A 14,499-nucleotide genomic window follows, 5' to 3' on the forward strand; every position below is an offset into this window, starting at 1 on the left:
AGCATTTCGGTAAAAGTTAATGATATTCGAGTAAAAAATAATTATACTTCAACAAAAAAATAAAGATATTTTAGTAAAAATTAATGATATTTCATCAAAAAAAATTATCATTATTGAGTATAAAAAAACAAAAAATAAATTAGACAAGAATAAACGAAAAAAAATATGAAATAAAATTTTAACAACATATAAACAAAATTTCAGCAATAAAAAAAGAAGAAGAAGAGGTTAGAAGAGGCATTACAAGTGTTGCGCCAAACAGAGTACGCACAGAGTTTTTGACTCAAAATATTTTTAAAAACTAAATAGGTACGAGATGAAAAATATTACACGTATGCTTTGCACGGCAATAAAAGCTTTGAAGAAAGTTTTTTGGAAAAAACAAATAGGGACCATACTCGCTGGATGGGGCTTCTTAGTGGCATTTAAATATTACAAGGCCAGTATCAGTGGGCATATGTTGATCCAAATTAATAACGGTGTTTAAATTATTGGGAGATGTAAAAAGGCGTCTCGAAATTCTGCAATATCGTAAGCCTCTTCAACGTGATTGTCATCGGTGACCTCAACCACCATCGTTGTCTAGTTCCCCCGACTCTCTGCTGATCTCCGACACCTTCCGAAGTTCCTTCCACCGAAGAAGGAATTCATCTTCACCTTCAATTTAGCCTCATTCTTAATGGTCGTCGTCTTCAGCCTCATCATATCAGACACTGATTCTATTTCCGAGTGCGAATGGTCATTAGGAGGCTCGATCCATTGTTTTTCTTTCTCCTTAATCAAGATCATGAATCTATGACCTCCATAGACTGAATGCTTCGGGTGGCCAGAATCCTGCCGATCCTATCGGCAATTGTCGCCATGCTAGTGTCTGTATCTTACTATTGATTATATTTATATTTCAGTTACTTTGAGTTTACGTTTTATAGTTACTTAATATTATTCGAAATGACTATTAAAGAAGCTCCATATTTCAAGTTTTTCCTTCATTAATCTATCAACTCTCGACACTCTCACCACTCCGAAGACATGTCGACGGACCTGATCATTCCCAACCAAAATACATGCACCCACCCCACAGCCATTAATGGCGAAAACCCAAACTCAAACGAACAAGAAGATGTCATTAACAAGCTCAATGGAAAGGTAAACGACATTGTTGCAACTCTACCAAAAGGCAAAGGTTGGAGGGGCCCTGAAATCTTTCTACACAGAGGTTTCTGGTTGCCACAAACAGCTATCAAGAGCTTATTAATGATCCACGAATACTTCCATCCAAAGCCCACCGACATCTTCCTCGCAGCTTTCATGAAGTGTGGAACCACCTGGCTTAGAGCTCTCATGTTCGCCACCGCCAACCGCCACCATTACAAGATCTCCGACCATCCTCTTCATCACACCGGACCCCACAGTGTCTTCCCTTCCCTCGACGCTCAAATCTTTCTTGAGTATCCTGTAAGTAAGTTCGACAATCTCCCTTCCCCTCGACTGTTTGCTACACACTTTGCTCATGACTTGTTACCGACCTCGATGACATCACCATCGTCGACATGCAAGTTTGTGTACGTGTGTAGGGATCCAAAAGACGCACTCATTTCCAAATGGCATTTCATGAGCAAAATCAGGTCCAAGGAACTCACACCCATGTCGTTTAATGAAGCTTACGAGCTTTTCTGCAACGGGGTCTCCGTGTTGGTTTAGGCTCCACAAAACACACACACACACACAACACACTGGTCACGTAAATATGAAGACAGGAGAAGAAGCTTTTTCTAGAGTGATAAATTAAATGAGCTCTGAAAAGTAAAAACCAAAACTCACAGTTTATTCATGGGAAAAGAGGCTATATATAGCCTTACAGCATTACAAACGTGGAAACACAAAGTAAAATAACAAAATACTTGGTCAATCCTAAAAAACAGCTAAGTGGGTGACTTCTAATACCCAACGTGTACAACTCTAACAACTCTAACGTACACTTTATGAATCAGTAAAATCCACTCTACCCATTTTTATTTATTCACCTTTTAAATAAAATAAACCAAAATAAACTATGAACTAAAACACCATAAAATTATTAAACTAGCAGTCATGCATTTGAACCTGTGAATTAAACCTGATTAATCTCAACAATCACCCCCTTAATCAGGTGCATCATTCACAGTAGTGCCGGTTCCTCATCCTCGCACCGGTTCAAGTTGAGCTCATTCTTTTTCTCCCACAATGGACACTCCGAAATGTAATGCCCGAACTCATTACATTTGTAGCATTTCACGTGACTCTTGTCCCGTTGTACTCGACCTTCTCCTCGACCTTTCCCGGACCCCCGACCTCCACCTCGGCCACGCCCATAGTCTTCCCGATTCGAGTTTCCACAACCACAATGCTCACACCTATGGTCTTTTTCTTTTGTTTTTTCATCCGAATTTGCAAGCAAAAGCTGATTTTGCTCGGGTTGGATCTCCTTAACTTTGATCCTTTCTTCATAAGCTTTAAGTCGACCTACAACATCATCATAACCGATGGTCTTCAAGTCTACAACCTGTTCTATAGAAGCCACCATATGAATAAAACGTTTTGGTAACCCATTAAGAAACTTCTTAACCAATTTTGTTTCTTCCATAACCGATCCAAGTGAGGCGGCTCTAGAAGCATACTCAGACAACTTATTAGCAAAGTTATCTATCATCTCTTGATCCTTCATCTTCAGATTTTCAAACTCTCCCATTAGAGTTTGAAGTCGCGCCTCCCGGATTCGATCCGCACCCAAATGACGGGTTTTGAGAACCTCCCACATCTCCTTTGCGGTTGTGAGATTCCCTATTAACAGTGTCTGCTCCTCGGGTATGGCTTGGAACAAAAGAGCAATTGCTATGTTATTCTTCTTGGCATCCCCATTGACTCCCGGATCGATTGCCTCCCACACCCCATGAACATTGAAGATAGCCCGCATCCTCATAGCCCATACTGTGTAATTTGTTGATGACAATACCGGACATTGAAGAGTCATGGTGTTGCTCTCCTTGACAACAGCCGCTGTTTGATCCTTCGGTGGAGCCATTCTTGCGTGTTACTGCACTACCAAGGTTATATAATCAACTAAAAAACCACTGCTTGAAAGAGCTACCTGCAAACACCTTTTGCTGCCTTTCACCTTCTGTTTTTCACCCTTTGATTAACACCTTCTGGTTGCTCTTGATCCTCCCATGTTGTTCTTCGATCAAACTGGGTTAACAAGCCCGCTGATTTTGGCCGGAATCACGACTCGTCTCCGCTACCCTTTTGATCCCTAGAACAGAAAAGAAAACAACCTAATAATCTGAAATCAGCCCCTCTTCAATCTATCTCCGCTCTGATACCAAATGTTGGTTTAGGCTCCACAAAACACACACACACAACACACTGGTCACGTAAATATGAAGACAGAAGAAGAAGCTTTTTCTAGAGTGATAAATTAAATGAGCTCTGAAAAGTAAAAACCAAAACTCACAGTTTATTCATGGGGAAAAGAGGCTATATATAGCCTTACAGCATTACAAACGTGGAAACACAAAGTAAAATAACAAAATACTTGGTCAATCCTAAAAAACAGCTAAGTGGGTGACTTCTTCTAATACCCAACGTGTACAACTCTAACAACTCTAACGTACACTTTATGAATCAGTAAAATCCACTCTACCCATTTTTATTTATTCACCCTTTAAATAAAATAAACCAAAATAAACTATTAACTAAAACACCATAAAATTATTAAACTAGCAGCCATGCATTTGAACCTGTGAATTAAACCTGATTAATCTCAACACTCCGAATACGCACCATTTTGGGAGCATGTGTTGGGGTACTGGAAAGCAAGCCAGGAATCACCTGAAAAGATCTTGTTCTTGAAGTATGAGGATATGAAGAAGGAACCATCTGTGGAGCTGAAGAAGTTGGCGGAGTTCATGGGAATGCCTTTTACAAAGGAGGAAGAGGAGGGAGGGGTGGTGGAAGAGATTGTGAAGCTGTGCAGTTTTGAGAATTTGAGTAACTTTGAGGTGAATAAGGATGGTGTTCAGACGTTTAGGGCGCAGGTGGTGGTCGAGAATCGGAATTTTTTCAGGAAAGGAAATGTGGGAGATTGGGAAAATTACTTGACAGAGGAGATGAGGGACCGGATTGATTCAATCACTGAAACCAGATTGAAGGGTTCAGGGTTGGCACTTGGTCTCATGCACAAAGCTTAATCATAATATTTAAAGTGTGTTTTATTTGGTCATATTTCTGTTTCAACTTTCAAAGTATGCATTTTACACATTAACATTTAGAAATTGGTTTGTTTCAAAGTATATATATATATATATATATATATATATATATATATATATATATATATATATATATATATATATATATATATATATATATATATATATATATATATATATATATATATATATATATATAAGATTAGGTTCTTTGTAAAATAAATAATTAAGGCATCAAATTGACAAATGTTCACCTAATGTATATTAAAAGTCATTTAAATTACAAAAGTCATCATAAAATTGGTTAAAATTATGTATTTAGTCTTTGTGGTTTTTTAAATTATGCTTTAGTCAATAACTATTAATTTTTTTTTTCTATATTGATTAATTTATTAAAACAATTAAACAAAGAACCAAAAATTGACCCTCTTTTAAACATCGACTTTAGCCTTGAAATTCATGTCAAATTAAATTTCATTCCAACGACATAATCCATTCTCTTCAACTAATTTCCGTTGAACCACAATGAAATGCAATCTGCTGTTCATTAGATTAATACACCACCATCCATATATCAAATCAACTATCATCGATTAGGCAACCACCTTTGATATATCAAATAAACTATTATCAATTAATCGGCCACCATTAAAGCATCAATATATCAAATCTCAAGAATTGAAACAAAATTTCATGTACATCTGTAGCTCTTCATCTATAGTCCCAAAAATAACAATATTCTCATTAACAAGCAAATTGATCAAAACGAATATGTAACATCCCGAGTCCAGGAGTGCAAGTTCGGCGTTCAAAGTGGAAATTTGGAATGGCAACTCGGCGAGTCCATGGGTGGACTCGGCGAATAGGGTCGCAACTCAGGTCGCGTGTTAAGTGGTCAACTCGGCGAGTCTAAGGCTGGACTCGAGGAGTAGGCGCTGAGTGAAGAAAACCCTAATTTCGGGGGATGAGCCGTATATAAAGGACATTATGCCCTCTCCCTAGCCTCCTTACCTTCCCTTAAAGTCCAGAAAACACTAGAAGCATGGCTGTTAAGGATTTGATTGCATTTGAGCCTTGGAGAAGAAAGTTGGAGGAAGATCTTGGAGAGTTACGAGGCTTGGAGCAAGGGGCTTTGCTTAGATTCGGATTCCCTTGTTGTTGGGGCTTCCTTTTGAGGTATTGTCTTGTTTTTGGGCTGCTATTCATCTAGATTCATCATTTTTGGGATGTATGGGAAGGTTAGCTTGTGGTATTTAGAGTTTGAAGGTTACATTTGAGGTTGCTACCTCAGATCTGGAATGGAGAAGGTCTAGAGTGCATTAAAGTCCCTGTTATTGAGTGTTTGGTGAAGCCATCTTGTCCCAAACCCTAGCCCTAGAGTGTAAAATGCCTAGATCTCTTTGGATTCATGTAAAGTTTGCCACTTTACGTGATGGAAGGATTGTAGAAGGGTAGATCTACGTTTTGGATCGATTGCATGGCCTGGAAGGCTTCTGTATGGGTTAAGAACTAGTGGTAATCGACGAGTCACAAGGATGTACTTGGCGAGTTCCTTGAAGGTGGGCAGGAACTCGATGAGTTTGAAGAACAACTCGGCGAGTTGGTTGAAGATAGCCTTGGACTCGGCGAGTTTGTTCTTGGACTCGGCGAGTCTGGTCTTAAGGTCTTAGCCTTCCCTGGTTAAGCTAAGAATCGGTGAGTCAAGGGATGACTCAGTGAGTTGAGATGGGTCCTTTTCAGTGTTGGGGGACTCGGCGAGTCAGCGGGCTGACTCGGCGAGTAGAGTCAGCCAGAAGGTTGACTTTGACTAAGAGTTGACCAGTTGACTTCTAAGGGTATTTTGGTAATTGTTAGCTTTTGTTTTGAGTTCAGTGTTGGTGCTAGCCAGTGGTGGAGATCGTGTCAGTGGTCGGAGCATCTTGATCTTATCTTTCCAGTCAGCAGTTGCGAGGTGAGTTATCCTCACTATATCAACAGGGTCTAAGGCACCAAGGCTGGCCCTTTATCGGATTGTAATCCGGGTATTGTGGTTATGTTGCTGTTATACTATGTTTGCATCCTGGTAGTTAGAATGGTATTCGTTAGAGACCTGGTTAAGGTCGGTATCCTGGTATATAGGGTGATGCTATGCTAGTGACCGGTTAGGTCGGTATCCTGCTTAGAGTATGTTGTGTTACGTGATCTGCTAGATCGGTTCGATTGAATGTGAACTGTTATATGATTGTATGTTTATTTGCACATGGTTGTTTGACTGGGGGTTGGGTTGAGGTGGGACCTGCTTTGTGTTGTAGGCCAACATAAAAGATTAGTTTCTGTGTAAAATAAATAATTAAGGCATCAAAATAGGAATCAATAAATAATTGGCAGATGTTCATTTCTTTATTCATACCTAATTTATATTAAAAGTCATTTAAATTACAAAAGTCTATCATAAAATTGGTTAACATTATGTATTTAATCATTGTGGTTTTTTAAATTATTTTTTAGTCAATAACTATTAATTTTGTTTTTCTATACTGATTAATTTATTAAAACGATGAAACCAAGAACCAAAAAACCGAGACGTTAGTGGAGCGTGTATGGTTGACCGGCACACTAATTTAGGGTTGGCATTGGTGGTGAAGGGTGGCTAGATGTTTGTCATAGATCAATGAAGCATGTGTAGCTAACCGACACATTGATTAGGTGATAGTAGCATTGAGTGCACTGCGTGATTCGCATGGTTATTCACACCTTGTTTGTGATTCTCGGCATCCCAGTCGCAAACTTGAAGGGCGTAATCGAGATTAAACATGCCATTGAAAAGTTCATTGAACCTCAAAAGATCTAGGAGTTTCAATTCATTTAAAACATAAATTTCCTTTTCGTTTTTCATGGTGGAAATTGTTAAATCGTCATTTACCTATCATCAAATATTCTGCGACTAGATTACGACATCCCTTTTCTAGGTTGTAGAATATTGTGTTGGATCCTAGCCTTTATAACTCATTTGGGTGTTTTATTAACGACTCAATCAACTTAAACTGAATTTTCTCCCGTTTTGTAGATGTCTGAATCTTACAATGGTCTTCCCAAATCCTTTGGAACAAGCTTTCCAAATGAAGATGACGTTCCAAGATACGATCAAGGAAATAAGAGTCATACTTCACTTCCTCCACCTCCTCCGATTTTTCTCCCTAACCCACAAGTTCAAAGGCTTGAAAAGTTCAAGCCCACTCAATCCTTTTTGGCAGGTAAACACGAAGATGGGGAACCTGTGTGTGCACACGTCTTAGAGATGAAGTCACACCTTGATATGTTAAGGATGTTGGGTGTCGATATCTTAGATATGTTGGCTGTTGACTGGGTTCTTCAGTCACTTCGTGATTCGTATAATGAGTTCATAAGAGAGTACTATACAATGGTTCACGACGTAACCCTCATTGATTTTACCTATTTGCTTATTGCTACTGAATCGGCGATGATTTGGCTCAATGGTCAGGAAACTTGATTGGTTGATCAAACTCCCATACTTCATTGGACACTGGCAACATTGAATGTCCAGAAAGGACTGAGCATGAGATTGTCCAATGTAATTTGCCAAGGGAGTCCATTTGCTTTTGTTGCCAGGAGAAGGGGCATTGGAGTCGAAGCTACCCTGTTTACTTGAGAAATCTAAGAGATGTGAGAGTCAAGACGTATGGCTCTACTTCAGCTAAAATGCATAACTAACTCTATAAGTTTCTATTTTTGATTCTTAATGTATGATGTGATAAGATTACAATTTGATGTTTTGCAGGATCAAAGAATAGAAAGGAAGCTTAAGGAAGAAGCATGCTGAATGTGATCACGAAGAAATGGATTTCGATCGCATGGATTCAAAGATCGGATTTTTGAGCTACTACTTTAGAGTTAGGGTAGATTGCTAAGAAATATTTAATAGCATAGTTTTTTAGTTGAATTGCATTCTAAGCACAAGTTTTTCCGCAATAAAATCAATTTTGAGTTTTATCTTATTTATTTATCCTTACAATGGTGTGTATGAAAAATCGATGTTTGTGTATTTCTATTATTAGCAAAATGGATTTGATTCTTAATTAGGTTATGTGTGGAAGTGTCGAGAATTTACCAAATAGGGAGAGTTTCTCATCGCCCAAATTTCAATTGGACAGAAACTTGGAATCATACAACTTGGTTGTGTGATGAATGAAAAACTTCATATTTGGAAATTAGACTAACTCTTTGACAAAGTGTCAAGTGAGAGACTAGGAAATCGAGTACAATAGGTTGTGCATTGATCAAGTCCACCACAAGAGTGATAAAGATATTCGTCATGATTTACTAATAGTTTAGTGAATATGATTGTACTTATAAGAATAAGTGTAATTCTGAGTTGATTGGAATAGATTCAATGAATAGCTGAACGAATAAGGAGAATCAAGAAGGCAGAAAGATAAAAGTTTCTCTATTCTAAGAAGAAGGGAGAGTACCTTTTATTGTGTTTTATGATAAAGTGTTAATGATTAAGAACCATATCTCAATTGATCCTCTAAGTGAGTATTAGTGCATCTGTATGTTTGAGAAGAGGAATCGAGAATTGTGGAACTGGTTAAATCAAGAAGTCAATCATACTTCGTTCTAATATCAAATCTTAGAGTCATACTCCAGGTTTGCGAATTGAGTGACACGCCTTTAGTAGGTTTATAACATTCAACAAATGTGGAATTTGGAAAAGTTTTCTTATTCTTGCACATATGAAATTGGTAAGTTGTGCTGTCTTGGATAAGACAAAGACCAACTAGGACCAATTATGTGAACTGTTTTGTCTTGATAAGAACTACACTAACTCTTGAATATTTGTTTTGTCTAGGATAGTTTCCTGACAACAGAATCATATATGTCATGAGGTTAGTGGGAGTTTTAATGATTCTTGAAAACGATTTCAAGAACAAATAAAGAATAAACCTTATCGATCATCACTAGCATACGACTTGAGGTTTACAACCTATCGTGTTAACATTATTTTGTTTCTGTGCCATTCAAATTGAGTTAACTATGTATGTGGGTTCTATGAGTTCTCATTTGAATGCAGAAAGACAAAGCTCCTTGATCGATGGAAAGTACATTGATATGTAAGGATAAGTTGCTAAAGTACTTGGAAGACATGGTGGGCACTCGTGTTACCATAAGGCTAGAAATCAAGAAAGTTCAATCCATATGAGTTTCGATTTGTCGCAAACTTGGTTTTGGCAAATTCACATGGATAGGAACACATACACCATAAAATCTAAGTGTCATAAGATTCCCTCCTTCATGAAAATGGCTGTGAGGAAATGCTTTCACTAAGAGAGATTTTAAGAAGATAGCAATTGTGAAAATTGAATTATCAAATTCGATTATGGTTACGACATCCCTTTACATAGTTTGAATTGTGAGATTTGGCAATTAGTCTAACATTTGGGACTTATTTATATAAGTTCTGAATTAGTTAAGACACGCGTATGAGCTATCTAGGGCAAAGGTGTATAAGTTTAAGAAGCTTAGATAAAGGCTTATCGAAGGATCTGGAATTAGTAATATGAACTTAAGAAGTTCAATAGGTATTGTTTTCTGGGAGTTCAACTGTTTTATGAATACATGTCAAAGCTAGTGGGAGCATAAGTGTTATGCTTATATGATAATAATCATCATGATAGTGGGAGCATAAGTGTTATGTTTGTATGATTATTATGGCAAGTATTCCAAGTTAGCAATATTAATTAAAGAAAAACAAATATTTAATTTGCAAAGTTGCATGGGTTGAAAATTTTTTATTTTGCTAAAATTAAGAGAGAGAATATTATACTATGTTTCAAAATCTAAAGCTTAGATTGAGAAATTTTAATAAATTTAGTCAAAGGATACATAGTGTGTTCTTAAATTTCGATTATGATTACGGCATCCCTCTTCATAATTCGAATTATGAGAACGTGACACGTAAAAATATTATGGCAAAAGACTGATAAAGTATTATATCTTTATGTAAGACATTATGCATCGTGTCCTATATGTTGCGGGTATAGGATCGATTGCAAATGCTATAATATTTGACCATTATAAAATTTTCCAAATGTCTAGTGCATTAAGAGGGAAAAAAGACTTGAAATCATTTTTGACTAGAATAATTAAACAATTATCCAAGGACGATCCAAAGTTCGCTGAGGATTGGTCGCTTGTGAGTAGTTGGAAGTATGGTATTGGATGGACCATATCAACATTATTATGAATAGATAAGATTCTATTAAGAATGAGTTGTCATATGGCAAATATGGAAATGTTTCCATATTGGGAGTTGAATATTGAGAGTCTATGTCTAGATTAGAAAATTTTATGCAAGAAGGATGTTTAAAGGAATGTACTTTGAATGTGAGACTTCACGTCTATAGAATTGTCTTGTAACAATTTCCGATAGAGTACTTTGTAATTTCAATGGCCAAGTCTTGGTGACTTTTGTGCTATGATTTTGCGAAAGGATCGTTGCATAAAATATTAGAATCTAGCATATTCTAGTAGTGGTGTAACATACACGTTTTGAAATCGTGTTTTGTAATGAATAAAATTGTGAAATACTATGTGAAATTGAGTGTTGAGTTCTAACAAATGGTTTTTACTAGAAATGAAGTAAAACTATGTTTAGAATTACTCAGAAAATATTGGAAGTTTTATGAGATTCCAATTAAAAGCCAAATAGTAAAATTTAGCAAAAATATAAAATTTTTAAATAAATAAAATTTTATTATTAAAAGTTATAAATAATCTCGTTAGAAACTTGTAGGCGAAAACCTCGTCGAAATCTGAATTATAACGAAGAAGTTATGACCAATCGAAGATCCGCGATAAAACCGACACGGTGTTGAATGACGTAAAAAGTGAGTTTTTTGATAAACTACTTTTTAGCCTTATTGATCTAAATGAAAGTCGTAATATTCGTTAACCCGAGAGGTTTGATAAAAAGAACGCCAAAATCTGACTTCGTATGAGGAAGTTATGATTTTTACAAGTTTCGGATTAGCAGTAGACAACTAAAAACTCGAATTTTAGCTTGAGCGATATTTGGCCGATACATCCTAAACTAGAATCGAAGGTCTCGTCATTTGTAGTACAACAGTAAAAAGTATGACGAAAACGGATGTCGGATGAAGAAGTTATGAATTTTTAACTGATTTTCCTATCCCAGTCTGTTAAAAATAATAATATTAAAAATAAAATCAGAATTAGCCGACAAAGTCTAAATGAAAGTTGTAGAACATAATTTCAGCTACGCGTGCATAGAAAGAACGTCAAAAATGGAGCTCGTATGCGAAAGTTATAGATTTTAGAAGTTCGGGGCTCAATCTCCGAAAAATCTCGCATGAGTGGTCCGGATTCGGCCACGTCCTTCACACGAAGTAGCTGCGTCATCCGAGTTGCGGCGCGTCCGAGGAGCGACACATGTCGCACACCATTCCGAGCCTCGCTTCGCCACAGCCTCCCCCTCTCGCATGCGAGCCATCTGCCTTCGCATCCTGCTGCCACATGTCCCTTCTACCAGCGCATCGTCCGAGCTTCGACCCTATAAAAGGGAGGCTGCGAACCTTCCCGGGTAACTTTGAATTTTTTCCTCTTTTCACCCCTTTTTCCATATTTTCTTCATTCTGACTTTCCTTGAAGCCCCGATATCAATTTTAGCACCCGAAACACGTCCCAAAGCTCCCAAGAAGCCCGAAAAATTTATCTTTTCGGTTTTGAAGCCCTACCTTCGCATAGCCTGGTTTTCAATTAAGCTCCCGGTTTTCAACATAGAAAGTCATATTTAAAGCCGAAGTGTTGTCCAAATTACTATATTAAACCCCAGTTAATTTAAGGTGAGTTCAATATATAGGAACAATTGTATGTTATGTGTTATATGTGCTATGTGCTTTTCAGTGTTATTATTCCGGGTTATTCTCCCGTGTTATTTTATTTGCTATTTTTATAGCAATACCTTTGACCATGTGATCAGTGTTAGATTCACATTGGTACTGGTATGTAGCCTCTAGCCATGTAGAGCATGTCTCCGTAAGAGAATGACTTCTATTCTATGGCATTGGCAAATGGTTAGACATGACTATAAACTTGAAATCTAACAAGATGTTAATAAGAAATTGTATGTCTTCTATGCCATTTGGGCCAAAGTTTTATTGATGTATATCAAGCATTGAAAAGTATATCTTTGAATAAAGTCTTTGATTGATATGAACGCTTGTCACATGATTTCACATATGTCTTTGATGTATATATATGGCATAAAGTTATATTGTATCTATTATTGAACTCACTAAGCGTCACCGCTTACCCTATCTATATTTAACAATTGCAGGTGATATGTAACCGGTATGATCTTATATTGTTGGAAGATTTAGAATAGTTTGTAATAGTACTTCTGTACTTCAGTTTATGTTTGTATAAATTACAATATCCTGGGTAGTTATGTAATATATAACACTTTGTAATAGTCGGTTTGTATCCAGTAGTTTGTAATATCTTTATCAATGTAATATATTGCTTTTATGAATACGCAAGTAGCATGTTTTAGAATAATAATATTGTGAAGTATGAAAGTTTGGGTCTTTCAAAACTACGAAAGTTGAGGTCTTTCAACCATGGTACCGGAGCAGTAGTTTGAGTGAACTAAATGCCACGGATTGGTATTTAGACTTAAACTATTGAAAGTTCAATATATGAACTTAATCATTGTAAGAATATGGATACAAACCATAGGAAATATATAAGTAAAAGTATTAGGTAATAACAAACCCTAATATTTTAAAATACAATGTTACCCCGTATTTCAGATCGATGGTTGAACAAGTAAGTAGCCATACCCCTGAGGTTGGTGGAGATCCTCAAATCGAGGAAGTGAATACTCCAGTATCTCCTCATGAGGAGCGACTCTTGGTTAAACTTACCAGTATTATTCGACAGACTCTCGAAGAACAAAAAAAGAATGGTGATAAAGGAAAAGAGAAATCCAATAGAGAATCTTCAAGCGGAAAGGCGAAACGTCCCTCGTTCAAAGATTTCAAGAGTAGTGGTGCTACAGAGTTTTCTGGTGTCTTTAATCCTATAGTTGTTCTAACTTGGATTCAGAAATCCGAGAAAGTATTTCGTGTTTCTCATGTGGATGGTGAAGGCAAGGCTATTTACGCTTCTGCAATGCTCATCGGAGAAGCCTTGGTCTGGTGGGAAGCAACATATGAAGCTCTCAACGGATGTGACCAGGAGAACTTATCCTGGGATTTGTTCAAAACTCATGTGCTAAAAAAGTATTGTCCTCTAGATATGAGGAGAAGATTGGAGAAGGAATTCCTCGAGCTTAAACAAAGAGGAATGACTGTGAATGAGTATGAAGCTTAGTTAAATCAAAAAGCACGGTTTGCTACAAAGTATATCCCAACTGAAGATGAGAAAATTCAGTTATTCCTAGAGGGATTACGACATGAAATCCAAGATTTTGTAGCCAATCGGGACGCTCTGTCATTTGATAAAGCTGTTGAGTATGCTCGAAGGCGTGAGCATGACTTAGAAATACGTGGTGCCACTCTTACTATTCCAAAGCATCCACGTACTGAAAGAAGTACTCCTGTTTCCACTATTCCACCAGCTCAATCTGTTCGAACTGATCCTAGCAAGAAAGCGCAATCTCAAAGTGCTTTTCGTGGCCGCGCAGGTCACAATCTTTTCCTATTCAATCGCCTTCATGTCGCATTTGTGGAAGGAATCATCCGGGTCAATGCAATATAGACAAGGAATCAATTGTCTGTTATGGGTGTGGAGAAACTTGTCATATAAAGCCAGCTTGCCCAAGGAAGGATGTGACTTGCTATGGATGTGGTATTACTAGCCACAAGAAGCGTTTTTTACCTACTCTTACCAGCCAAGTGATGGGAAGTCAAGCTTCTGTTCAACAACCGGCGAGAAGTCAAGTCCCTATCCAACAACCAAAGAGTACTCTAGCTAAAAAGGAGGAGGTACCAAAAGCTAAGGGTCGTGCATTCCAAATTACCACAGAGGAAGCACGCAAGGATCTGAATGTTGTGACGGGTACATTTCTTGTCAACTCTAGACCTGCTCACATCTTATTTGATTCTGGTGCCTCGGATTCTTTCGTATCTTATGAATTTGCGCATTCTTTTCAAACTGCTTGTTATGCACTGGCGCAACCATTTCACGTAGATACTGCGGGAAGTATATCATTAATTGTTGATAAAATCTA

The 14,499-nt window shown here is 37.3% G+C and overlaps 1 pseudogene; it reads left to right on the forward strand.

The window, feature by feature from the left end:
• Nucleotides 1–1,029: 1,029 nt before the first annotated feature.
• On the forward strand, nucleotides 1,030–4,226 carry LOC145040358 (cytosolic sulfotransferase 5 pseudogene; annotated as a pseudogene).
• Nucleotides 4,227–14,499: the final 10,273 nt, after the last annotated feature.

This window comes from Lactuca saligna, chromosome 4 (genome assembly GCF_052625555.1).
Source record: "Lactuca saligna cultivar CGN05327 chromosome 4, ASM5262555v1, whole genome shotgun sequence".
Lineage (NCBI taxonomy): Eukaryota > Viridiplantae > Streptophyta > Magnoliopsida > Asterales > Asteraceae > Lactuca > Lactuca saligna.